Source organism: Ambystoma mexicanum, chromosome 2q (assembly GCF_040938575.1).
Source record: "Ambystoma mexicanum isolate Mex_15411 chromosome 2q, UKY_AmexF1_1, whole genome shotgun sequence".
In the NCBI taxonomy this organism is placed as follows: Eukaryota; Metazoa; Chordata; class Amphibia; order Caudata; family Ambystomatidae; genus Ambystoma; species Ambystoma mexicanum.
In genome coordinates, this window is record NC_090924.1 from 81845949 (window position 1) to 81873486 (window position 27538).

The following is a 27538-nucleotide window of genomic DNA, read 5'->3' on the forward strand; positions in this document are numbered from 1 at the left end:
ACTAGGTTACACAGGTTTTCTTTCTTTAAAACAAGAATTTACATACAAAGCTGTCTAATACTTGCTTTATTCACATTCATACAGTATTACTTGTAATAATTATATTTTTTTATACAGATCCTTACAGACTTGTCAAGAATGCCTTCATGCATCGTTATCGGTTGCCCTTCTGTGAGCCATGCCAAAACACAGGTCATAGACCTGCATGTATTCCTAAAGAACAGTGATTTAATAAGAAGATGGATTACAAATTGCAATTCTCTAGTGGATGAGATTGAAAGTAGAGGACAGGATGTCTTGGGATACGTGAGGGCCAATCGATTCTGCATCTGCAGCCTACACTTTACCAACGATATGTACGAACAATCAAAGTACACAAAAAAAGGTCGACCACCAATTCTTTGTGAATTGCTTCCCAATGCAATTCTGACTCAATTTCGCCACACGCTGGCTCAGGTGAGTAGTGGACGATGAATTTGTTGGTGTGTAGGACAGTGGTCTGTATAAATATGCATTGTCTATGATCTCTTGATTTATTTAAAATAATATATTGAAAAGGTAACTTCCTGAACGGTATTGCCATCAATGCTGTATTACTCAAGTTTCCATAGTTACAAGAGTCACCCGAATTTTGAAATGTTTCACTTTAGTATACTTTATCCCCGCTTTCGGGACCCTCGAAGAAATCAGTGAAATGTGACCCTTATTTAAAACTTCCATAGTGCCCTTTAAAAGTCGCTTAAGGATTTCAAAATGTGTTGGTTGACATGTCCCTCTTTACATAGAGCACACGGATGGAAGCACAGACCCCCACCTGTGACGAAACCACTGCCACGTCTAGTATCCCAATGGTGAGCCCTACCGACTTGCACAAAGTGATATTTTAGAGCGTTGGATATGGCCACATTTCTAATACTAATTTATCTTTGACACTGTACTGAAAATAAAGGAGCAAGATTCTGCATCAATTGCTTTTCCGGATTCAACATCAACCTCACTAGCCTAGCATTATATTTTACTAGTCCTTTATATGCGAATACATGCATGTGTTATGCTCGGAATTTCAACATTTTGAAAATGATTATGTATAGTATTGGTTTTTTACACAAAGAGGCATGTATGGGTGTCTCTCTGTATCTACGATCGTCAATCTAATTTTTTCAGTTTCATTTAGCCTTTTCATCGTATTAAAACAAGTACTACGTTATAGTGGGATGCTGGAAGTTCAACTACAATCACTTTCTCCTTTGCAACAGGTCCAGAGTATGAGGGATACGTACTTACAGTTTCCTTGCTAAAATGAAAGTAAATTCTTCAAAGTATCTACTTTGGGACTGAATAGCATGTAACCTTTTACGGTATCAAACTTTTCTGATTTTGGTTCTATCATTACCTTTCCTCCCTAACGCAGAATAGATTTGAAAAGGAAACATTACAAAGCAAACTACTTTGAAGGCAACATTATAATCACTGTGTTTTGCAAGGTGATCTTAGATCGTGTCCATGTGTCATCTCGGAAGGTTATCAGGTGAAATCAGAAATGTATATCATGACCAAATCACTTACAAAGTTCGAGTGTATGTTCATACGAATGTTCTATTTGTGTTGCAACAACAAATATTATAGTAGAAGGTTCTCACTCAGTGTGATGCAAGATTTTACACTTCAGTTCGATTGACATTTAACTTTATGATGTCGAATTAGAAGAGGCACATAGACCAGATGTATACATAACCAAATATGAAATACAATTGACCGTCACATTGGATTGGGAATCCATTTTTATATATTGTTGTAATGTTTTGAAGTCCGTCAAGATGGTTCTGTCTGTAGAATTATACATATGCTTGTTTTGAGTCGAAAAGAAATATACTTAATTTAAACCATATAAAAACGCTCTTTTTTCAGCTTGATGTTGCCGTCAGCAAACAAGGCCACTGTTTCTAAGCGAATTAAGAAAACAAGGTTAAAGTACAGACCAGTTGCTATTGGATAGGTTTTAATCGGACGTTTCAGTCATATAATAATTAGTTTGAAAATCGTATCTTCTGTATGTGTGCTATACATTTAGTATCTATGAATCTGTTCAAGGCGCACAAGGAAGGGGAGTATAAAGTCTTAGACAACTGAAACCAAAGATGTCGCTTGCCAAACTCATTTCACAATGTAGCAAATACTATTTGAGGCACAGCGTGGTATAGTCCATATTCAGACTTGTGATGCATTTGTCCAGCGGCAGGAAAAAGAATGGAATCTCACCTGCCATCCGCACCAAGTTACCATGGACCATTGCTACTTTGTGCAAAATTGCCCAGATGAAACTGAAGACAATGAAGATGCATTTGTAATTGCTCGCAGGCCCTTTGACACACCTTGTAAAAATGTTCCACCTAACACACACTCATTGTTACCAGTTTCTCCAATTCATGCGGAGATATCACAGCCTGAACTAACAGAGGCTGAAGCTTCAACGCAATCTGAGGAATTTGTTCAATATCTCAACTTCAGTTTGCCTAGTTTGGGAGAATTGTCCACAAGCATCACAAAATACAGTACTGTAGGACGATTGGCTATTAAAGGAACAAAAATACATTGTATTCGACTGCTGCCTGCTAGAGATTGTACAAATGATTAAATGTGATCATAAATTCAGAAGGAACGTATGCGGGGAGCCATTGGTGAATTTCTCTCGTGTATTACAAGGCACCAACCTGAAAATCCAGATCAGCTGTGTCCACCTCCATAACACATTTTCATCGCGTGCTCAATCGATGCTCGGCAAAGTGTCTGCAGGAAATTTACTTTGTTCAGCAGCTTTACTGTTCAGCGATCGACTTTCAGTAAGATTTCCAGTTCTGTCAATTTGTGGGACTGGAGATCAATGCTAAAACCCAGTATTACAAAACATCAGGGGGCATTCTTATTCCCCACCATTAGTCATGCCTGGAAACTCGAACAGATGTCAATGGACAGTACATTCTCTGGCAAACGTGCCAGGCTAGCTTTACTAAGCCCTTATAATAGTCCAGGATTTTCCGCTAAGTACTGCACTTACCACTTTCAAGACCTGGAAAGTAAATCAAAAATAAAAAAGTACATTCGGTCATCGTGCAGATCTCCGAATGTACATCGTCTGTGGCCATGGAGAAACATGGTTTCATTAAATTCATCTAACATCTGGAATCCAGGGGACTGCAAATAGACCCGATAGCCACTGACAGGCACGTTTCAATAAACAAGGTCACGCAAGAGCAGTTGCCAAACATTTGGCATCAATTTGATATATGGCACGTAGCCAAATCAATCATACAGCCGCTCGTCAAAAAAAGGGTTCGGAAAACCTTTTAAAGTGGTGTCAGTCTACCAGCAACCGTCTTTGGGTGAGCTCCAAAACTTGTGATGGAGCTTTAGAAATTCTACTTGAAAAATGGCGATCATTGATGCATCATTGTTCCAACGAACACTCATGGACAGAAACACAACATTTCCACGAACGTGCCCATGGACCTTTATCGAAGGAGCAGGAACGCAAGAAGAAATGGTTGGTGCCATGTTTTTCTCCACACAAAGCACTTGAGAAGATTGTGTGATAAACGCTTTCAAGAGACCTGAAGGGACTCACCGAATTCAGTCATACTGGAGATTTGGAGGTGTCCCATAATATGTGCTTAAAGTACAGGCCCAAAAGGTTACTTTTAGGCATAGACGGTATGAAGGCCAGAACCAGACTAGCTGTACTTGCGCACAACAAGAACGTTGGGAGGGAGCAAGCGAAAACTGCAGTAACATTCAGGATGCTTCGTTACCTCATGGCCTTTACAAAATGAAGCAAACAATGGGTGGACAAGCCAATATACCAAGACATCGATTTTAAATGTATGAAAGATCCGACATTGACTGGGTTTGGCCATGCATACTCATCGTATAGACCCACAAAACATTACAAACGATCCTTGTCCTCAAAAATCAGAACTTGTTGAAAGGTTGACTTCCAGACGTAAAGGATTTGTAGCGGTCTTCAAAATATGCTCACAATTAAAAAATGTATATTTTCCCCCCAATGTTTGGACATATCTAATGGTATTACATTTGCAATTTCAATGCTAGCTAATGTATTAAAAAGTATTTATTTACGCCGCTATAAATCGGGGTTATGATGCATTAATGGGTGTCCAGACATTTGGTCGACCTAAAACTGGTTGAATGACATTTGGTCGACAACCAAATGGTCAATTTTTTTTTTAATTATATATTTATTTTTCAGGTTTTCGTTTTTTACAAAAAATGGGTTTTTAGAAAAAAAAGGGGGTAAGGGAGGGGGACCCCCCCCCCCAAAAAAAAAAAAAAAAAAAAAAAAAAGGTGAAAATAATTTTAAAAAAGATATTCGACCATTTGGTTTTCGACCAAATTGGTTCGACCATTTGTCTGGTCGACCAATTTTTTTCGACCATTTGTCTGGTAACCGCATTAATGTATATCCTTTACCTTTCCTTCATTTATGCTGCTTTTCCTCTGTCTAGAAGACAAGACAAGTGTCTGGGATTGCTATTGGTACTCATTTTCAGAAGAGAATTGCCCTATCACTTCAGTGCTGCACTGCCCATTGGGGTGGGAGAAAGACTGATATATGAATGGATATTTCCCCAACTGTGAAAGGTACACTGAGGCTGGGTGTCTGTGAAACCCTCTGCTAGACCCAAACCCCCATGCACACATGTAATCCATGGCACTTGCGCCGATTAGGTAAGATTTTCATAGTAATTAAATCTTCCTGACCTGTGTCAACCACAAAACTTTTAGCTTTACTGGTGGATTCTTTTTTCTTATACCTCGGAGTGGGAACCTTTCTCCAAACTCACTGAATATTTTACCCTTTTCATGGGTGTGATATTTTGGGCTCTCCATAGTGTGTTTTCAAATGTATCTTCTTTGATACCTTTTTGGCAAGAAGTGCCTGTTGTTGCTAGGTTTCCCTAGGGGCTCCACTTTTAACTTTCTCTGGCTAACCTTGACAGAACTACAGTTCCCGAGGGTCGAAAGGATCTTTGGATCCCTTTTACATTTTATTAAGTGAGACCAGCATCCCCAACCTTAAGTGGAGTGCTGGGATGATACCAAGTATCCCCTTTCTCATTTGAAATAAATGTAACATCTACGTTACACGGACAAACCTACCATTAATGGCTGGTGACAGTAATTTGTTGAACGTTTTTACTGATGTGAAAGGCTTACCTAGACTTCCATTAGAGGATTCAAACTTTCTTCACATAAGAAATGATGGACTTACCTTTCTGCAAAGTATATAAATGGTTAGTTTACTTACCTTAGAAATTATCTGCCATTCTGGAAAGTATATATAGGGTTATTTTGCTCGCCTGTGAATTGGCTGTGCCTCTTCCACAAAAGTAATGCTGTTGGTTTTATTATTCCTGTAGTATACACTTTATTATTCCTGTAAGGATAATTGTATAATTGTTCCCCAACTGGGTTTTGCGTCCCCTGACTTGCTGTTAGCCTGTCCAGAAAAGGTCTGCCATAGGTTTTACCTACCTAGAATAATTGTGGGTCATTCACAGTCACAAAGTGAAACACTGGGTTTTACTTTTCCTGGTCTGTTTTAGACAGACACAGAGTCTTAGGTTACACCTGCCTTTCAGTTGCTCATAGTATCGGTTCTACTACCCTTGAGGGCAACTGTGTTATCCTAAAATAAGTACTTATTGCTTCCCTTAATCTGTGAACTGAAAAGCTACTGTAATTGAATATTACACCCCATGGTCCAACTCCCCTAGAATAACTTATCCTGAATCAGAGTTATAGGTTTATACTGTGCCTAGTATCTGAGTTTCACTAGACCAGAAAAATATATTGTCCAGTTGATATGATTGTGATTTCTTGCAGAGTGTCATGGTACAAGGTATTACTGAAAGTAATCTAAATCTAAAAGTATCTATTGGTTTTGACTTCCCAAGAACTCCGGTTAGGTTTTCATAATAAGGTTATATGCTTTGGTCTGTACATTCAAGCATAGCGTGGTGTTTTTATAAAATGTGACGGTACTTATTTCCCCCCCAAAGTGTATATGGCCCTACTCATATTTAAATAAACCATTTATTTTTACAATACATAATGTTTCTTTGGACCATATGTATTACAATTTCATTTTTACTGATTCTACAGCCCTCTCCCTCCTAAAACAAGCCTGGCTGCTCGGTCTACGCTACCCTGAACTCAGGTGGTAGAGCATTATACTAAGATTGGAGTATCGGACTGCCTCAATTGAATGTTTTTACTAAGCCCTTATTTGGACTTCAAAAAATCTGTCCTAATATCCTCCCAGTAGCAGAAGCAATAAGTTGTTACAATAAGGTATATGTTTTAAATATGTACAAAGTGGAGGTGCATCCCGTCGACAAGATGTTTGATGAAAGTATAATGGAAAAGGGGTAAAAGGGATGTCATTACAGACATACAATATATCCCATGGTTCCAGTTGGCTACATGGATCAAGCCCTTGCATGACTTGATGGTTTCGGGCCGGCACAACCGATACCTTTTACGCACAAATATCCCATAAAGGTATTCGATGTTGGCTGGGTTAGCCTGCGCTCCCCAGCTATTGTCACCTTTTGAAAACTGATCTGCCGCCAAGGGCAAATCCTACTCTAATAGTGGGAACCAATTCTTCATTGCCTCAGGCCTCTTCCTGACTTGCTACAGCCTTCCCAAGAAGACCCGCCTTTTGCTTCACCGGCTTTCACGCACTACTGCAATGTGGAGTAAACAGCTACCCACTTCTCAGGGCTGGACTAGAAAGTTAGGGAACAACCCCAACAATTGTCTAATGCTCCTAGCGTGTTAACGAACCCTTCGTTGTACAGGATGTGGCTGGGTTTTCCTCATTTGTCGCATTATGAAACATATTGAATACATCTTGTATAGTAGCATATTGCGTGTGGTAACTATTTTCGCATAACTAAAGTTTACGTGTATCTATTGGTCCTGTCGACAATACAAATATGGATTGTCTAAAGCGGTGTGTGCTCATTGTGGGCTTCCTATCACTATTACCTCTCCTGAGACTTAGTCTTGACCGCCTGCCAAGCTAACCTAGATTGAGGAAACAGAGGGTATGGTCTTCCCATACACAATATTTGAAACACACTTATGATTTTCATATGTATTATTTTCAATGAAGGGTGGCTACAACCGAGTTAGCCTGGAAAATGAAAGAACCCCACCACAGTCCTGAAGATTCAAGTCAATTGGCAAGGCAGTGCCACATTAATTAAGTTGCACTCCACTATCACATACATATGAACCATTCCACATGTGTTCGTATGAATCAGCGGTTGTCTTAGTGACCGCTTTTTATTTGCTAGATTATCAAATGACTGACGAATAAATCTTCAACAGGCAATGATAAAGCATATTAGCATGAGAGTACACAATTTACAATGTTGAGTGCATTCCCGGACAGTAAACATACAAATATATACATACAATACAGAGAGACAGCTGTATTAAACCGACATGTTTTGCATGAAAATTCAAAATCAAGCAGTTAGTGCATATATACATTTGTAAAAAGTGAGCAACGCATAGAGTGAGATCCTAATGTAGTCAAAGCACCAATGTCCGCGTTATTGACTATCACAGGTTGGGTCATTGGCTCTAGACTAGTGCCTGCAGTGTGTTGTGGATTTAAGCGTGACCAGTTCATAGTCACATGCATGAGTAAAGACCAATCCAAGGTCAACGTCGGAACATTACTTCCTGGTGGTGCAGTTTGGACTGTATGGGTGGTGCAGGTCCAAAGAGGTTTCGGCAGGCAATGGAGTCGGCTTTATCCCAGGCATAAGGATTTGTCTCTAGGAGAGAGTCTTCTGCGTGGTCTCAAACTCTGTGAATAAGCGCTAGCATACAGGGTATGTGTATTACCTTGTGGAGATTATACTGCCATTTTGGTAGATAATGGCTCATTGTGTCCTGCTGCAAAATCCTAATTTTGCGAGTGCGTAGGCATTTGAGCCTGTGTGCCCGTATCAGCGAGGATTTGTTGCTGTGCCTCAAAACGCTGGGCTGCATGTGAAATCTTCTGTCAGCTGGATGTGTGGATCATCCGGACTTCGCTGCTTGGCTTGAACGAAGGTACGCTCTGGCATTGTAACAGGGACCAGATTGGTCTGGCTTGTCCAGAAGGTTCCCCTGTTTCACTAAACCGAGGGTGATCGCCTAAACTTCGGCACACCAGGTAAGAGTTTAGAAATGCATCTTAACACCCTCCTCCAGCACTTGTACACCCATAGGGTCCTCCTTCCTTACTCTATGCACTAGCACGACTGATTGGCACAAGGCCTAGTTGGAGCATGAATGCAAGTTAATTAGTATGGGCACGCAAGGTCACCTGTCTCGCATGAACAGACATGCATGTATTATAGTAAGCACTGTGCAATTGAAGGCTGTCCCCTGTTACACTCACACCAGAATGAATACAACCATCTAGGGAAAAAAGCCAAGAGATAGCTTGCAAGGATAACAAGGTTTAATTGTACAGAATTGGTAAGACAGTATACATGATCCTGCTCCATAGGGGATGCCAGGCTACAATTGGTTTGGTTCTCAGCCATCTGTCGATTCCCATGTGGGTCAGCTGGGCTCATCTCTCCATGAAGTGAAGGTCAGGCCTCCCATAAGTTACATTATGAAAAGTACAATAATATGCTAAGCCTACTACTACATCACTATGAAATGCACCTGGGAGGCTTGTGTGCTGGTGCCATTGGGAAGGGAGCAAGAAATACAGTCACACTGACTCACACATCCTGCGCTTTGTGCCATGAAACAGTGCTGGACGAGGGAGGGGTGGGGTTTCGATTGGATGATGATATATCCCCGCAGGTAGCAGCAACACATACCTTTCTGGATTGTTCCCGTTGCTAAACAGCTATGTAAAACTTTTTGCAACTGTCCATGTTTTCCTGAACCACTTGCCCGAAGCAGAGTCTTGTCCAGTTTTTTATTTTGGTGGCATTATTTCACAAAATCGAAACCTACCCGTCTCTGGCTTCAATCACTGAAAACAGGCTGCTATTGTTATTTGGCCTTGGCCGAAAGTCAGCAACTGTTCGAAGGACACAATGCGTCGAATACCCACAAACAATGATAACATTTACTACATTGAAAGAGGACAAACGAAAAATTAGTTTCCATTTCTGCAATCTGTTGTTCGGAACGGTTACTCAACATGACGACAAGAGAATGGAACTTCCTGACATAATGTAAGCTTAAGTATACATAATATTTGTGCGATTAAAAACGGCATGTGTGCTGTATGCATAATGACTAATTCAGTGACGTGCAAATGTGCGATTTGACCAAATGAATTGACAGTACGTTAAGTTGAATATTTATACCGTGCACTATAAAAAAAAAACAAGTAACTCGCGGTTCTTTTATCTGTCTAGTAATGATTGATATTTGTGTATAGTTTAAGGAGGAGTGAATAGAGGTTTGATTTTTCAGGACGTATTGCTTACTGGCCTTGTTATGGGTTGTTAGCTGGAGCATACGAAGACACGCAACCACAACCTGCATGCAGGATAATGATATCTAAACCGCTTTGTCCTGTGGAATATCCTGGTGTGCTGTCAGCGTTGCATCCTTGTGCACCATAAAGTGGGGGAAAGGGGGGGGGGGGGTGGCAGACCCTGACCCTTTTCCGTGGGCACTCGGTTCTCTTTTTGATCACTAATCTTAATAGTTCCGTTATAATGACATCTGTCTGTGGTTCAGTATAAAATGTTACTATCTCTATCCTTTTTCTGGTAGTGCCTGCTATGTTAAGCAGGTGCTTCTGGTTCTCCATCCCATTAGGAGCTATACCTACTTCACATTGCTAACCTTTCATGCACGTCGTGGTCTCAAAACTCTCCCATGTTGTCATGCGTGTGTTCATTATGTGTGGTTTGTGTTTATGATTAGGTTTCATTCGGGTCTGAATTATACGGTAAATTGTCATATTAGATTACAGAACGCAACTAAAATATATTCTTTTATTCCGTTATCTACACAGATATATTGTACCATTCTGCGTATGCCATAGTTTTCAGCTACTGTCGGATGTATTCTTCAATCAACATTGGCAGATAACCATAAATGGTGCTAATTGTATAACTGTAGTGTGGGACGACTGACAGGGACCAATCTGCCCTTTGGCGGTACCAGCAATAAAGAGCAACCCTACAGCGTTCTCACTGCAACAACGGGCTGAAGTGAAAGAGTTGAGCTTGAAAGTGCAAAGAATCCATATCTTCCCACAAACAGAACACCATGTGCGTCATTAGAACGTTTTACTGGTGTAACATAAGGACACGCAAGAATTGGAGCACAGGGATTAATCTCCATATTCAGCTGGGGCCTCCCTCTGGAACAGCCTCCCTGCCAGTCTGAAACTGAGGAACACCATCTCCGGTTCCGGAAGCACCTCAAGACCTTCCCCTTTGCTTCTGCCTTCGCTCCTCCTCTCCCCTGCTGATCTCCTCTGCTTCGGCATCGTGCACCTGGTTACCCTCTGATTTCGGGTCCAGGTACTTGCAGTGCGGGTGGGTGGCAGGGTGAGCCTCATGGTAACCTTTGCACTTGGGTCTGTATCTGTAACCCTACAGCCCCCCTTTTCTACACTTACCAGACACCCCCTTTCTGTGCCTTACACATAGCACTTCGTTAAAAACAAGTGTCCACATTTTATGGACACTCCCGTCCCTTGCACACCTATATTTACTGAAACAATATATCAGTCAACAATCAAAAGTGTTTGTATACAATATTCATAATTTTAAAATTGGGGTAACTCTTATTTCTCAAAGAGAAGGGTTAAGAGCATTTGTGATTTCAGTGATAGTTTAATCTGAGTTTCTGCTGGTTATCACCATTTGTTTCTATAATAGTGTGTGTTCAACATACAATAATTTGGTGAAAACACAATTTAATTTTGATACACATTTGTTCAATAGACACAAACATTCTTTGTAGAAATTTTTAACAAAAAGAAAAAATAAATGAGCTTGACGCGTTTCGAGAATAAATTCTCTTCAGGAGCAAAAAAGTCCTTGGTCTTCAATTCACAAATTCAGAATTCATTAATTAGTCATACTAAATACTAAGTGATTGTTATGGGTAATGCCCCTCAACGTGTTCCTCTTGGAGATCGCTGGTACACTTTTCTACTGCTAGTGATGATGGTTCAGGAGTTCCCCGTGGAGTATACATATGTAATGTATCACTAATTGGGATTTTAGATTCATCTATGAACTTAAGAATGACTCGTTGTGAATGTACCTGTTGCCTTGATCATATCCTCAGACTTTGAGGGTTATCTCCCTTCTTCATCGTATACCCGTTTTACTCATTTACCGTCCAAGCGGCCTCCTATAAAGGGAGGCATAGCATTAGAGACTATTGATGTCATGATGTTACGGTCAATAGACTCTTCCAGTTAAATACATAATAAATAATTACCACCATGTGGTGTCAGTGTTCTCAAAAATTGTGTGAAACGTTGAGCGGCCTCTTCTTATTCAAATCTGCACATGTCTGTTAATGATATGAACGTATAACGTTCTTAGCACTACGTTCTATTTTCTTTCATTGTTCTAAAATATAATCATTATAAGTTAATGACAGCTTATGTGCCTTCATGGCAAGTTTGTACTCTGCACAAATTGCATATTTTTTTAGTAGAGTGCAAAGAAAAGCAGACACTTATTAATGCAACAGGTGGATTCCCGTTATTTAAAACCTTGCTCATAGAAAATCGAGCAGTCTAGAGCTTTATAAGACACACAATATGGAACCGATAGCAATAAAAATGGAAAGTTTTGACTTCCAAATAATGCGCACCATTTTTAGCGTTCATTGAAAGTAGTGAGATAGATTAGGTTGAGCTTCTAGTCTATCCCTCACACTAGATAGGCGTTCCAACCACGCTCTCTAGGGACAGGATATATGGGTGAGGGATAGTCAGATCCTCTTTTAGGGACATTTAGTCATTTGTAGGGACGATAGCATTAGGAATAACTTTGAAATAAGTGGTTCTGTCTCTTATTTGTGTTATGAGATTTGTACTCACCCAAAGTGTAGGGCAAGGATAATTAGACTTATCAGGTAACAGCACCTAGGATTGCAATCGAGATGTGACGCGGCTCCCTAAGGGTGAAGCACGTGTTATTTTTAGGCTTAATATAGGTATCGTGCATTGTACGTCTGAGGATATGATGAAGGCAACAGGTACTACATTCATAACAAGTCACTCGTCCATAGATGAATCTAAAATCCCAATTAGTGATACATTATATATGTATACTCCACAGGTAACTCCTGAACAATCATCACTAGCACTAGAAAAGTGTACCAACGATCTTCAGGAGGAACACGTTGAGGTGCAGTATCCATAACAATCACTTAGTATTTAGATGACGAAAGAAAGGTAGGGGAAGGGAACCCCCACTTTCTGATGAGAATGAACAAATCATGAACCATGTTAGAATGGCTATGTGAACCCAACGGAAGGATGCCAATGGGAAAGCTAAGGAGAGTGAATCCCGTATTGTGATCAAGCAGAAGGAACTGTGTATCTGGCAAACGTGAACCCGGCTGAGGGATGCCTGCAGAACTGGGTGAAGCACAGTAACCCCATGAACATTGTGTTGACAAGCGTGAACCCGGCTGAGGGATGTCCACAGTGAATGGTTATTTAAAAAGATATTGAGACTATGCAATGTTACATTGTGAATGAAAGGCCATAGTTAACCAGACAGAGGGAGGCCCACGTTGTACAAGGGATCGGAGCCCGGCAGAGGGGATCCTAAAGCAAAGAGTAATCGCCACATGAAGAATTATTGAAGGAACTTTTGTTTTTGTTGATTGGCACACATCAGGTCGTCTGAGGCAAGAGACTGCGTGAAAGAGACTTGGCCACAGAGGGCCCTGATATTTTGGAAATTAACTAACCTCGTACTGGCGAGGCCCAGGAGTATGCTGTGCTCAAGAGTCCCACGTTTTCTTTCAAGTAACTGTGTGGATTGCTAAAATAAAGAGTAGATTTCCAGGCTGCTGCTGGCCAGGCTGCCACCAGTAAACTCCATGATTTATGGGGGTGCTGCCATGAATGGCCCATGTAAGGGGTACACATGGAAGAATTAAAAGGCTGCATTGACAGGATTTCTGTGTGTAAAAAGGCCTACTACACACCTTATCTGGAGCGCTGGGTATGGCTGTAATGAGGTGGAGTCACAGAATGATTCCATGGGGTACCCATCAGAAAAATATCTGTCAATGTCATACAGAGGCCCTTATGCCCTATATTCTGGAGCTCATCACCCAAGAGCCCTGCACCTTGAAAATAAATAATCAGACATACAGTATACTGAGTGCATTCATGTTTCGGGATCAGGTATGGGAGGGCGGAAGCATCATACAGACATAAGTCTTCTTTTGCTTTTTCTTCTCAGCCAGTTACATGGCATATCTATCTGCCTAACTATGCCTTCTGATAAGGAAGGGCACTTCCACGCTATTATGTCATCTCCTGAAGACCCTGGCTTAACGAGGAGGCGAAAGTGTTTCTATCTTCAGCTACAAGTCACAGTAAATATATTCACCCACAGTGAGAGACTCCTTACCTACACACCCATCTGTGCATAGAGCAAGGATAACAATTTTAAATGGCAAGCTACCAGCAGGCCATACAAATGTTCTTGTCACCTCAATTCCACATACAGCACAACTTTTGTTACTTGCCAGGAATCCATTTTCAATATCCAGAGCCTAGTGGAGAGGGCAAAATGTGCATCCTGCAAACATAATAATAGAAGCTGATAACCAGTGCTCCCATAGGCATGTGCGGTCTGGTGTGTGCTTGCACAGCATACTTGGCACCTAGTTAAAGTTAACAGGTATAGAAGAAAGAAATATGAGGTGGTGCTTAACCGAATGAAACAGCACTGTACTAACAGCACTGGGTAACATGGCTAACATGTAAGAAATGGGTTCAGTTTAGTAAATTCCGATAATAATGGTATAGCAGGGATAAATATTTGAAGTTGAAAACTTCTAGACGACATGAAAGTCGCTGCTCTATCCTGTAACTAAGTCTCCTGCATAAAGCTGGGGGTACCATGGATGGCATCACAGGCCAAACACCCCGGGACCCTGCAAAAGGGCAGAAGATTGTCACAATTAGCATGACTAAAGTCCCACTGGCCAAGAGTACATTGCTGTTGGGCAGGCATGTTAGGGAAATCTCACTGAAGGATGCAAGTTGGGGAGGGCGAGGGAGGAATGGGTGGATCTTCAATGCATCCACTTCCTAAATCTGATCATGCACTTTGTGGCTTCCCCCGATCCATGGAGCTCCTAGCCACTCCCCTCCCCAGATCTCCACAAAGGTTACACTGTAACACAGGATAAACGTAAATACCTGCTTGATCTGCAATGATGAATCTGACATTTCTTCATGTTGAATTAGAGATATCATTTCAATCTGAGCCAGTATTTTCAGGTTTTCTTTTCCAGTTTGTTTTACGAAAAAAATAAAACTTTGAAAATGTGTAAAAACGTCAGTATGAGTAAATCCAAATTATACCGTATCCTGCAGCAATGCAGGTAAACCTGCACATCAGTCAGAAATGTTAAATGTATTTGTACCGCGCGCCGTCACCAACAGAGTTGGTCCTCAGGCGCTTCGGTGGATCTGTAAACGAGAAGGTGGGATGGGTTAGTAAGGTAAAGAGGGCGTAGGATAGTGGTGTTCTGTTGGCAGCTTCAACTCGGTATACACCGGGTGCTGAGCTTTGGTGCGAGTATCGGATCGATGTCAGTACTCACGTGCTGTTGATGCGGCTTATGTGTTGTTGCGGTGTGGTGAAGTGCAGCTTGTTGCGCGTGAGATGGTTGTGTGAGTTTTTTGAGTGAGATAATTATGCAGAAAGTTTTAGCTTTTTGGTTAGTGGGTTATATGACATTTAACCTGCTAACATTCACAATTTTGTCTAAGATTGGCACTTGCTAACCTTCACAATTCCATCTCAGTGTGGCACTTGCCAACCTTCACAGTTCTATCTGGATGCGACTCAGGCTAATGTTCATAATTCTATCTAAGTGTGGGACATGCCAACATTCCTAGTCCAGTTTTGCACTTGGTAATCTTCATAATTCCATATAAGTGTGGTGTATGCTTACATTCATAATTCCATCTGAGTGTAGTACCTGCTAACATTCACAATATTATCTATCTGTGGCCCATGCTAACAATCACGATCCTGTCTAGATGCGACACAGCCTGATGTTCACAAGTGTGGCGCTTGCTAGCCTTCATAATTCCATGTGTGGCACATGCTAACGTTCACAATCCTACCTAGATGCGACGCAGCCGGATGTTCACAATTATTGTGGCACATGCTAACATTCTCAATCTCATCTAGATGCGGTAGGAATGGTCTCAGGTTTGTAAGAGGAAGGAGTTGGATATCAAATCTCATGCTATAGGAAGGGTCTCATGTTTGGAATCGGAAGGAGTTAGATACCACATCTCATCCTATTGGATGTGTCTTGGGTTTGGTATTAGAAGCATTGAGATATCACATATAATCCTATATAAAGGGTCTCGGGTTTGGTATTGGAAGGAGTTGGAAATCACATCTCATTCTATAGGAAGGGTCTCAGGTTTGGAATGGGAAGGCGTGAGATATCACATCTCAGGCTATAGGAATGGTCTCGGGTTTGGTATTGGAAGGAGTGAGATATTACCTTCTCATCCTATAGGAAGGGTCTCAGGATTGCAATGGGAAGGTGTTGGATATTACATCTCATCTAATCTTCAGTTTCCAGACTAGATGTGAGGCAGGCTAGTGATCACTATTACACCCTAGTGTGGCACATACTAACATTCACATTTCTATCTATATGTGACCAGGCTAAAGTTAAGAATTCCATCTAAGTGTGGAACATAGAAATGTGATGCAGGCTAAAGTTTAGAATTCCATCTAAGTGTGGCACATAGAAATGCTTGCATGGCAGACAGCGAGTACAAGTACAATTGAACCCTGCCCAATATGCTTGCAACTAAAAGTAAAGCTGCCCATCATTTACTCACTTTGCACAGCGAAGTACAAACATGCAGAGCAAACAGTGGTTTACACACGTGTATGCCACTTTTCCCCCGCCGTGCAAATGAAAAAAAATGTGGCAGCAGGGGGCTCCCTCGTGAATGCGAACAGGTAACGGCTCCCTATTGCAAATTTACACTTTAAATGATCATGAGCTCCTGTGTATTTGGAACCATCTATACATGTTAGGACATGCCAACACATCATTTAAAGCATAAGGGGTTTTAAATAACAAACAAAATAATATGTTTGTATTTTATGTGGAAGAGATCCTGGTTACTCGTTAATTAAGCAATAAGGCCCGATCTAGAGGGCATTACCACTTTAGGTAATGCCCCGGGGACCATAGCTACAGGCCAGAGCGAAGCAAGTGCCTTTACGCGGCCCTGCGCTACACAGATCCCAAACCCAAAATGTAATATGGTTTACTCCTATTCGTCTCTCTACACATGAACATATCAAATCTACGTAGAAACATGTCCCTCTGCACAGGACAAAACATCCCACCCTTCTGCTTCACAGGCCAAATCTCCAAATAGCCCCTCACGACAGAGAAATCGAATCCTACTCTCTACATCAAGCAATCCCCCTACTCTGTACTTTTACATCTTACTGTGCAAGACAACAAATCCCACACTTGCCCAGCTCTCTGCACAGCACAAATACCTAAATGTGGTACTGCAAGAAAATAAAAAGCGCCCACCCTCCGAAATACAGCATGTGCACATAAACTGCTTCTTTGACCGGGAGAACAACAAGTCCGCCATACTTCAGTTCCCAAATGTGTCCCATTGCACAGGATACATTCTCCAAACCGCCACCCTACAGGAGAAAGAACAACAAAAATAACTATCTGCCTTACTGTTAACTGGTATACTGAATATCCCCAAGTAAACGGATACACATAGCAAACATAACAAATTCCCCCAAATACACCGACAACCCCTCCCCGCTACTAAAATAACAATCTTCCCCAAAATACCACCATCCATTAAAATAACGACCACTATGCGATTGCTTTAAAACTTGCTGTAAACCAATTGGCTTCCCAACGGAGGCCGCCCCTCACCGAAAAAAAAAACAATCGATGATGCGATAGCTTTAAGACGTACTGTAAATAAAGTCGCTTCCTATCGCAAGGGAGGAACGAATACCTGTGCTCGACATCTCGCTGTCACGACTCGCCTTCCCGCTCGTGCAAAGATGAGTTGAGGAAGTGGCCACGTGAGGCTTGTGACTTACCAGGCACGTCTGAACGTACCAAAGTCACGTGATGGAGAGTAGGCGGGGCCTTGCTATGGTCCGTTTCTCAAATGGGAACTAGACACTAGCTTACTGTGCCGGGCCCCGGCGTTTGGGAGCTGTGCTAGTGCTGCAAAGATGTCCCTTCAAAATTAGCTCTGACCTGGGGTGGACGGGCACTGGAGGAACAGACAGCCAAGAAGATAGACAGCAGCTCACCCACAGTCGTACGCCTGGCTGCACAGTGAGTACAGGTGCCTGAAGGTTTATTCAGATAGAGGGAATAGGCAGACTGACAACAAACTAAGGCAGAGGGGACCTGTGACTAGCAGATGCTTTTCTAACGGGGGTTTCTAAAGTTCGAAGAGGGTTAATTAAGAAGGTCATGAAGGTTTGGTTAGGGTCCGATTGCTTCACCAGATTGACCCTGAGGCCCTTCATACAGTAACATTTGGGCATAGGGTTTCTAATATGTATCCACAGGGTCTAAGATGCGCTGGAGAAGGAGGCTTTGAATATTGGGAGCGGGGTTATGACTGAGTGTAAGTACATGAGATGGAAGGGCTTGATAAGGTGCATGCCTAAGGGATCCTGGTGGAGGGTGTTAACATATCAGTAAAGTGACTAGCTACTGAGAGCGGGTAAAATTGCGCTGGTGGCTGTTAGAGGGATGTAGGGTATGTGAGGGTGACTTGACCGATTGTAAGTCTATCAAGAGTGGGTTTGTTTCAGACGTTTTCTGAGGCCCAACAAAGAGTATGAGAAATAGATGCCAACTTTTGACAAATGACATGGGGGGCCATCGATACACAGGCTTTAAGTGGGCTGGGGCTAGTCAGGGTTAAACACTGGCAGTCTCCAAAATGGGCTCTTGACCCGGTGCCCTGCTGTGGCCCACCCTGACTAGCCCCAGTCTTGCTGACACCCCGGCAGCTGTGTAGCTTAAGCACTGCACAGTTAAACGGGCTGCCTACAGGTGTCAGCACTTCGGAAGTACTGACATCTGCAGGCAGCCAGTGTTACCATGGCTCTGGCTACACAGCTGCCAGATGACTCTGAAACAGGAGGAGGTTTGGGGGCCCAGTCTCTCATTTTGTTTACGAGTAAAGAGTCATTCTGCAGCATGAAGCCCTTTAAACAAGGCTTCATGATTTGTGATGACTGACAAAAGGAGAGACTGGGCCCTTCTCCTGTTTTGGAGTACAGAGTCATCATGCAGCAGGCAGCCCTTTCATTCAAGGAGCCCTTGGTTTTTAACCACAAGGCGCCTTGAATGAAAGGGCTGCGTGTGAGAGCCGGGCACACTGATGTCACACCATTGGTGTGCCCGTTTCCTCTGGGCTGGTGTAGGGAAGACATGGTATGACACTGACACAATGGATACAATTTGTAAAACCTTTATTGAAAATGTTGGGGTCGTAGAAACTCCTAATCTGCCCTATAACTAAGATTGGAGTAGTCTCGACCATCAAACGATAAACAAAACAGTCCTAGTACCATCAGTCAAATCAAAATGCCCTATGCTAACAGAACCTAATGCCTGCCCTATTTCTTTTACAAAAAGTGTAAAAGGAGAAATGTATGCAAAAGGAAAGTCAGTGTTCAAAGGAATGAAAGTAGTTGAACCAGCTCTCCTCCCACGTTGCACCTCATGGAGTATGGCCGTCCCTGTAGGAGGGATGACACACTCTGGCTGTTTTCTAACAGTCGCAGCTGTTCCAAACTGTGGATCGAGGCCCGCCTGGCCTTCCACGTTAGTCTTTTTCTTGCCTTTCCAAAATTGTATTTCCAATGTAAAGTTCACAAAGGTCCACCTCTGCCGAGCTCAGACCTTAGGTCCCCCCCTCTACCGGGCTCCGATCTTGCATCACAGTTCAACACAAACTTGCAACGGGGCTCCCTTTCCCAAGTTTACTGTACTTCAGGTCTCCCTTAATCGGGCTCGGACCCCTTTCGAATGTGCGAGGTGCTTTTACCAGACCACCGCATGACCACTTCGACTTAAAGTTCACGGTTACTTTCACGTAATTTGCTTTCGTTGTCTGCTTTATAACTTCAAACAATGTACCTTTCACAGAGACTTTTGAATGGTCTACTTCCAGTGCACCAGATAGAATTTGAGGTAAAAAAATGTATGTGAAATCCTGCAGAAGTGTACAAAAACTGTATGGAAATCATTAAAATGCGGCAGCTTTCTGCATTGTGACAGAATACACCTTTCATTATTTCTGTAAGGTCTGGCCATTTAATCTATCCTGTATAAATTTAAATGTTGAAAACCCAAAAACCTAGCCAACTACATAGTAAAGCAAACATGAATTGTATTGTATTTTGAGGTCCGATAGCAACATTTATTTTGATGTTTAATGAAAGTCGCCATTTCCTGGAGCGTATGGTATGCCAATGTGATGATACAACAGTACAACAAAGAGGCAAGGACTCCAAATTCCTATATCTAATCTCATGGTCAAATGGTTATTTATATAGCGCTTTTGGCAAAGCGCTGTACATAACAACGTATTTATCACAATTATCAACAAACCAGAGTCGGCACTTCTTTATCGACTTTGAAAGGCTGAGTTGGCCTTGCTGGGATTCGAACCCGCAATCTACAGATCTCAGCAATGAGCACTCAACCAGCTGAGCTATCTTATTCGCTAACATCCTTCAGAGGTCGGTAAACTGAGTATCAACTGAGGTAGAATCATCACAGTGCCTGGATGTTGGGCGAACAATGTATGAAGCGTTACGTAAAGTTGAATACACAGGGACAGGTTTTGCTGAGTTTCTATTTCAATTACAAATGTAACTTTAAATTTATTTGTTTTTGAACAGCGCTTGCACTTCCTGTCAGGTTTTTGGTATTTTAATTGTCCTGAAGATTTGAGAGGCTAGAACACCTGTGATTGGTGTAATGACAATCACCGACCCTTAGGCAAAGACTCTGCTGCCATTGACCATTTATAGTAATGTACCGCATTGACTGCAAGGTTGAATGGATGTAAACTAGACCATGCATGCTCATCATTTTACACTATATAATTGGAGTGTAAATTATAAATGTAAAAATGATTTGCCTCCGCATGATTATGCACACAGCACATGAACTCTGAAAAATAGAATTGTGCAATACTGGTTTGCTTTCACTGGTAAAAAAAGAATGTGTTTGAAAAGATTAATTCTCAATTGCAATTTAGTTTTCCATCTTATTATACAATCCTAAAATGCTAGGAAAATACGCACAGTGCTGCTGTTTGCTCCATTGGCATACACACATCAGAAGCTGAATGGAAATAAACCATTGCTTTTATCACAGTGCAGTTTCTTTTTTGAAAGGATTCGGAGAAATACATTATGTTTCAGAGGCTTTTCTGCATGGAATGCAATTACATTCGTGTAGATAAAATCAAAAGAAGCATTCTGGTAAAAAGGTCTGGTACGCACCTTATCTGGAGGCCTGGCTACTTGCTTTCGCCGAACCACTCCTTTATATGTATTCCTGCTCTCAGAGCTGCTTTTTACTTCAAAGTTCATTCACAGGTCTGCCTTTCATCACACATCATTCACACATGCAGCCTTCAGTTTAACACACACCGGTCTCTCCGGTCGCTTGTCAACTCACCGGCTGTGCTTCTTTCTTGTTTTGCTATTTTCAATTCACGAGTATGGGTTAGTACCACAGGCTTGGCCTTGCCTCCCCAACTCTGCCGTTCACACGGGAGGGTCGATGGCATCCTTGGAACACTTTGCAATCTTCACTTAAGGGAGCTGGCCTTCCCCAAGTGTCTTTTGTGGTCTGTTGGAGGCAACCTTTGGGGTTTTCAGCCCGCTGCTCTCATCCCTTGGTCTGCTGCTCTGCTCCAGTAGGTGTGCCCTCGTCCCGAAAGTTCTGCTTGTGCTTGTTTTCCGCCTTGCTCAGAGTGCGTGGTTGGGTATTGCCTTTTATTCGTGTGAGGAGAGCTAACTGGTATCAGGTGTATGCACTTAGTATAAGGTGCCTGACTTTGCCTGGTCCATTTAACGGGACATGTCCAGTACGATGTGAGAGAGTTCGTCTGGTTGCTCTGAGTCACCCTCTTCCTCAGCCCAATGTTTGTGAAAAAAAGGGGGCGGGGGTTGGGACTTCAGAAAATCATATGAAATAGGATGGGGTAGATGAACAAAAAAGGGGGAATACCATATTTCCCCATCGGCTGCCTCACCCCCACTCCCTGAAGACCCTTGGTGATCCTCCCGCGCTGGTCCACCCCCAGGGTCTGGATCCAAAGGTGATGGCCATGCCCTGGCCACCTGAGGGAGAGATCTCCGGGGACTAGCGGGTGAGACACCCTCTGTTTCTCACACTGGGCACACCAATGATAATAATGCCAGTTCGCTCCAGCCTTTCACCAGCCCCCCCCCTATCCCTATTGACAGGGGGTCTCTCATTAGGGGGTGTGGCTTAAGTACACACATACCTAGACCACACACCCGAATGAGAGCCCCGCCCCCGCTTCTCGATTTAGCATCCCGCTTAATCCACTGTCGATACATCAGCATGGCTTACCCACGGTGGACTGCCATGCCTCCTCTAAAACGTTTGCATATTAAAATGCTTTGATGATATGTATAGTACTATGCTGGGGGCGTGGCTAAGCAGCCATGCAGTGAGGACCGCTTCTCCTATGCTCCTGCTAAATCCGTAATGATCGCGGCCTTATGTTGAAGATCCTGAGCGGAGGAATGCCTGACATTGTGTCATCGCAAGATAAGAGGCGTGAGCATATGCGGGAGAAGTCTGAGGCACAAATGCAGCAACACAGCAGAGAACGCATTGGCAGAAGAAACAGCGTGTTGGGAGGTGAACAGCCCAAGATGGCGGCAAGCACGGATGGAATAACCTGGTGCGACGAAGAGGTGGTCTGGGCAACAACCCCGAAGCAGACCACAGTGCACAGGCAGCGGGGAAAGGAATGAATGCCTGAGGCAGCCGCGAGTGCGAAGTGTGACCCAGGGTAAAGCAAAGCCAGATGCGGAGAAACAAAGGAGAGGGGACGCCGGAGCAGACGCCTGCGGATAGATTGAGCCTCCGCCATACACATCATAGGGACGGGACAGTGCTGGCAAGCCCCTGGTAAGGAGAAGGCATGGGCCAACTCGCATGCACAGCAGGATACGCTGAGGGGAAGCGCATAGTGCACAGAACAGCGGCACATAGCGCCAAATTGACACACAGAGTTCAAGCCCCAGACATGAGCAAAATGTGCTAAATGCAAGAAGCATTTCATTATAACCCCTGGAGGAGTGTCAGCACAGACCATGCTAAATAATGAGGCCAAATGTGCTGGATAACAGAGAAGGTCTAAAACAACAAGCACAGGGGAAGTAACTGGCGAACCCCATGCACAGAACCCTGGATAGCCCATGCTGAAAGCCGTGCCTATATAAAAGCCCTACGCAACAAGGGACCGAGAGAGACAGCGGGTCCCTGGACTAGTCGGCCACACTGCACCACCTAATCTAACGCAGCGGAGCAGAGAGCAAACCGCAACAGTCCAGTAGTCCTAAGCCTAGTAACGGTGAGCTACAAACACCACCAGTGAATAGCACACAAAGCAGAGGTCACAAGGATCATACATGGCGACGAAGGCGCCAACGAACAGATCCAAGCAGCCAACGCTGGACACGTTTGCGAAGACAGCAAACCTGGCTGAAGCTACAGCGCAGGAGACACCTGCACACCCAGAGGCGCAAAAACAGATGAAGGGAAACCAGCAGATCCTGGAGGTGATCGCAGCCCTAAAATAGCACTAGACTTTAAGATGGATGCGATCAGTATTGATGTTAATCTGCTGAGCCAAGATGTCGGAACACTGGCAACGGACAGGGACCCTGGGAAAAGCAGGTCACAGAAAACACAATAGGCTGGAATGACACCACAAAAGATATTATTACAACAAGAAACCTGGAAGAAAGGGTGGAAGATGCGGCGGGGGGTGCACAGAGAAATAACGTCAGGATTATTGGACTCCCTGAAGGCGCAGAAGGAACAACCACACAAACTTTGTTGAAAACATGCTGTTGCAAGAAATGGGTCCAGGCCCTCTTACCCAAGGCTTCACAGTTGAGAGTGCGCACCGGTCCCTGGCAAGGAAACCTCCACCGGGGGCCCAGCCACGTGCAATCATAGCCCGGCTATTGAATTACAAAGATGGAGAAAAGATCCTAGAACACTTCAGGAAAGGCGACACGATACACAGAGCATCGGCCAAAATCACAGCATATCCGGACTACACCCTGCAGGTACAAAAACAAAGTATGCACTTCACTGCAGTGAAGAGAAGACTCTGTGAATCAAATCTCAAATGCATGCTTTTGAACCCGGCGAGATTGAAGATTATATGCAAAGACCGAGCAGTCTTCTTTAACATGCCAGAAGATGCGCACGAGTGGATGGACTCAGAAAATCTGCCATCTGAGACTGACAAAGGATAAATGCAATGGACATCTGAGGACACCAGAACATAAAAACGGTAAGAAGCACAGTGACAGTCACAAATCATTTTGGTGGAAAACATTTGGCGACGGCTCATTTCAATGACGGCAAGAGATGGCTCTGACCGTACCAGTCAAAGATGGAGATGGTAGGATGGTGGTAGTAGAGGGCTTCCTAGAAATAAGGTAATTATGCATTATAAACACTTAGGAACCTAATCACGATGCTGCTGCCTATTTCCACTCAATATATCCCCAAATTGCCCCATGCAGGAACAGTACAAAGATATGGGGCGGCAACTTTAATTGCACACTTAATCCTAAAGTAGACAGATCTGACAATAAACAAGAGCACCCAGCCCCTGCAGCGAAATCCCTGCTACAGGCATTCAGTTTAGCCGACATGTGGAGGACCCTCCACCTAAAAGGCTGCGGATACTCGCACTACACACCCCAGAGTAACGTACACAATTGGATAGACTATGTTTTTACGGAAGAGGAAACGCTACACAAAGTCACGATAGCGGAATATAAAGCAAGGATACTGTCGGAACATGCACCCCTGATGGTCACATGGCGGGTGTTCCCTCCCAGAACACGTATCCTGACGTTGAAGCTCAGAAGTGAATCTTTGAAAGAGGAGGTGTTCCGAGAACAACTTAGGGAAGGTATCTGAGAATACTTCAAACTTAATACGGGCAGTGTATCATCGTATGGGACACTATGGGAGACCTTTATTAGAGGCATAGCAATAGCCAAAGCGGGTGGGATAAAGGCTATGATGGAGAGGGACTTAACAAAGATGGAAACCATTCTTGAGGATATAGAACACAGTGAAGAAATGACGTGCAAGAGAGCCCAAGAAGGCACCCACTTAAAACACAAATATTTGAGGCATTGGGATAGATTAGGTACCCTGGATTACAAGAACCATGTAGAGAAGCAACATGCTGAAGGGGATAAACCAGGACGTATGTTAGTAAAAATGAAAGTAAGCAAAATGTTCAGTCAAGGGAAGCTATGGGACAGAAAGGGCGACCCAGGTGGAGATAAATCAATGTTTCCTAGACTATTATAGGGAACTATACATGGAGATAACTAAGATGCACCCCTCTGAAGCCCTAGCACAGAGAGACCTCCCGAGATAAGACCACGACACCGTGGTGCGACTTGATGCCCCCATAACCTTAAAAGAACTAGGGAACACGATTAGAGGGCTACTAACTGGTAAGCCACCAGGGACAGATGGGTTACCTGGTGAATGTTTTATAAAGAATAAATCACAGATGTTGCGCCCCGCCATTATTGGTAATGCTGAATAAATCTTTCGACAAAGGGAACCTACCATTGTCACATAGGGAATCCATTATCACACCAATGCTAAAACCGAATAAACCAGACACCGACTGTGGGTCCTATAGACCCCTGTCGCTGCTCAACCAGGATGGTAAAATACTCACAGCCCTATTGGCCAACAAGCTCAGGAGTGTAATACCCGAATACCTACACCCAGACCAGATGGGATATGTGCCAGACAGGAAGATCACATGGAACCTAAGACGGTTGCACCACATTATAGATCACACCAGAGAAAGTACGTGTCATTATGCAACAGTCTCATTAAACGCGGTCGAGGCACTTGACTCGGTCAGATGGCTGCGAGCCAAATAGAAAAAAATTGGTGTGGGGCCTGCATACATTAAATGGGCTTGACTGCTGCATAGAGAGTCGGTTGCGAGGGTCAAGACAGGTAACCAGATCTCAGAGCAATTTGAGTTGGAGAAAGGGACGAGGCAAGGATGCCCATGGTCCCCTATGCTGTTTACTGGCGTTGTAACCATTAACAGTGTACCTGCGTAGGGAGTACTTGGAGGCAGGCATAGACGCACATGGCAAACAGAACCTGATCTAACTATATTCAGACGGAATGCTCCTATACTTACAACAACCAGAAAATAACCTGCAATAGAATACATACTAGATGTGCTTGCGCACTATGTAGCCCTGTCGCGCATCACGGTCCACCAGCAGAAATCATGCATGTTTCCTTTGGCGGGTTATGTTGGGGAAAACGCGAGAAGCATTACCGGTGCTGCCAGTGAGATGGGGAGGTAGGATCATTTAAATATCTGGGAGTCGAAATGTATCCTGACCCTAGGACAGAACACACACAAAGAAGGTGATAGACGGAGCCGTAAAATCCATGGAGTTCTGGGTGAGGTTGCCTCTGTCATGGATGGGGAGGGCTGTACTGCTAAAAATGGTAGTGCTCCCTAGGCTGTTGCACTACTTCACTAATGTCCCGAACAACATTCCGAGGAGTTTTTTCAAAAACTTGGACACAGCGTGCAGAGGGTTTCTATGGTGCAACTCCAGGAGTAGACTAGCAAACCATACGACCAAGGAGGCATAAGAGTGCAAACTATGAGGCATATTTTGTGGCGAGCCAATTAGTTTGTAAAGAAGTGGCTAGCAGATAAACAGACCCAAGACACCACGCTGTTACAGCCCGCGTGCCCTCCATTCTTTTTGAAAGAAGTAATATGGACACACATGCTGAACTGGCCCAAACCTCCACTCTTACTGTCACTAGGGAAGTCACTATGGCACAAAGCGTGTTGTTTGCTAGGGGGAAGGTCCCCATACTCTCCTCAGATCCCACTGGTGGCTCTGAGAGCAGAGGATCCACAGACGAGAGGTGAGGAAATATTGGGAACCCCATGGAGTGGCGGCAATAGGAGACATGCTACAAGAAGGGAGACCAAAGGATTTTAGCGCACTTATAGCAGAAACGGGATTACACAAGGGGCAGCATATAGTATATGCCTCCCTCCTCACAAGTTTGAAGCAGAAATGGGTTGGGAGCAAAAACCAGACAAAACTGTTGAAACACTGTGCTACACCTCAGACGGAGGACACGCAATATCAAGAATTTACAAACTCTTGAAGAATTTATAAACTCTTCATGTCCCAGCCAGGGAACGAACTAGAGGGCACCCGACCGAGCTGGGAAGAGGACCTGCGAGAACCAATTACAGTCAAATAATGGGAGGGAGCAATGGCATACCACAAATAAGTGTCAGGAAATATGTAACTGCAACTAAAACAGTTACATGTTCTCCACAGAGTGTACTTGACCCCCAGAAAAATTGCTGAAGTTCAGCAAAGTGAAGGAACAAAGATGCCCGAAATGCAGTCTAGTCAACACAGACCTGGTCCGCATGTTTTGAGCTTGCGGAAAGATCCAGTAATACTAGTTAGATGTAGCCCAAATGCTAAACGGGGCAGGCATAATACTGGACACACGGTCACCCAAGGCCTGCCTGCTAGGTATCTTCGTATGTCAAAAAAAAGAAACATGTAAGCAAACTGAAAGATTTGGCTTATATCCTGGCGAAGCGCAGGATAGCAATGGGCTGGAAAGGCTCTAGAGGCCCGGAGGCACGGCTGTGGTGGAGTGACCTCCAGAAGTGGACACTGGCAGAGACCTCAGTGTGGCAAGAGGCAACATGTCGGCGCAGAGGGGACCAAAATACAGGCTTGGACTCTAGAACTGATGGCCTCAGCACACAGCACAACCCAAGAAGTGGAAGCCCTGTGACCCCCCCCTCGGCTGTAAAGCATGGATAAGAATGTTGTGTATAAAAAATCACAA

The 27538-nt window shown here is 43.5% G+C and overlaps 1 protein-coding gene and 1 long non-coding RNA gene across 4 annotated transcripts in view; one reads left to right on the top strand and one right to left on the bottom strand.

Moving 5' to 3' along the window:
• The window catches only part of LOC138569170 (uncharacterized), a 62047-nt gene extending 44658 nt beyond the window's left edge, over positions 1-17389 (bottom strand). The window contains exons 1-2 of the long non-coding RNA XR_011303164.1: positions 17322-17389; positions 16871-16989 (exon numbers count right to left, since the gene is read on the bottom strand). This is a non-coding gene — a long non-coding RNA (uncharacterized lncRNA). The remainder of the gene's footprint in view (positions 1-16870; positions 16990-17321) is intronic.
• Positions 17390-17449: 60 nt separating this feature from the next.
• Positions 17450-27538, top strand: part of CAPN15 (calpain 15) — a 776524-nt gene continuing 766435 nt past the window's right edge. For all 3 annotated transcript variants that reach the window (XM_069646897.1, XM_069646898.1, XM_069646899.1), the window contains exon 1: positions 17450-17653. The gene's annotated coding sequence lies outside the window, so the exon portion shown is untranslated. The remainder of the gene's footprint in view (positions 17654-27538) is intronic.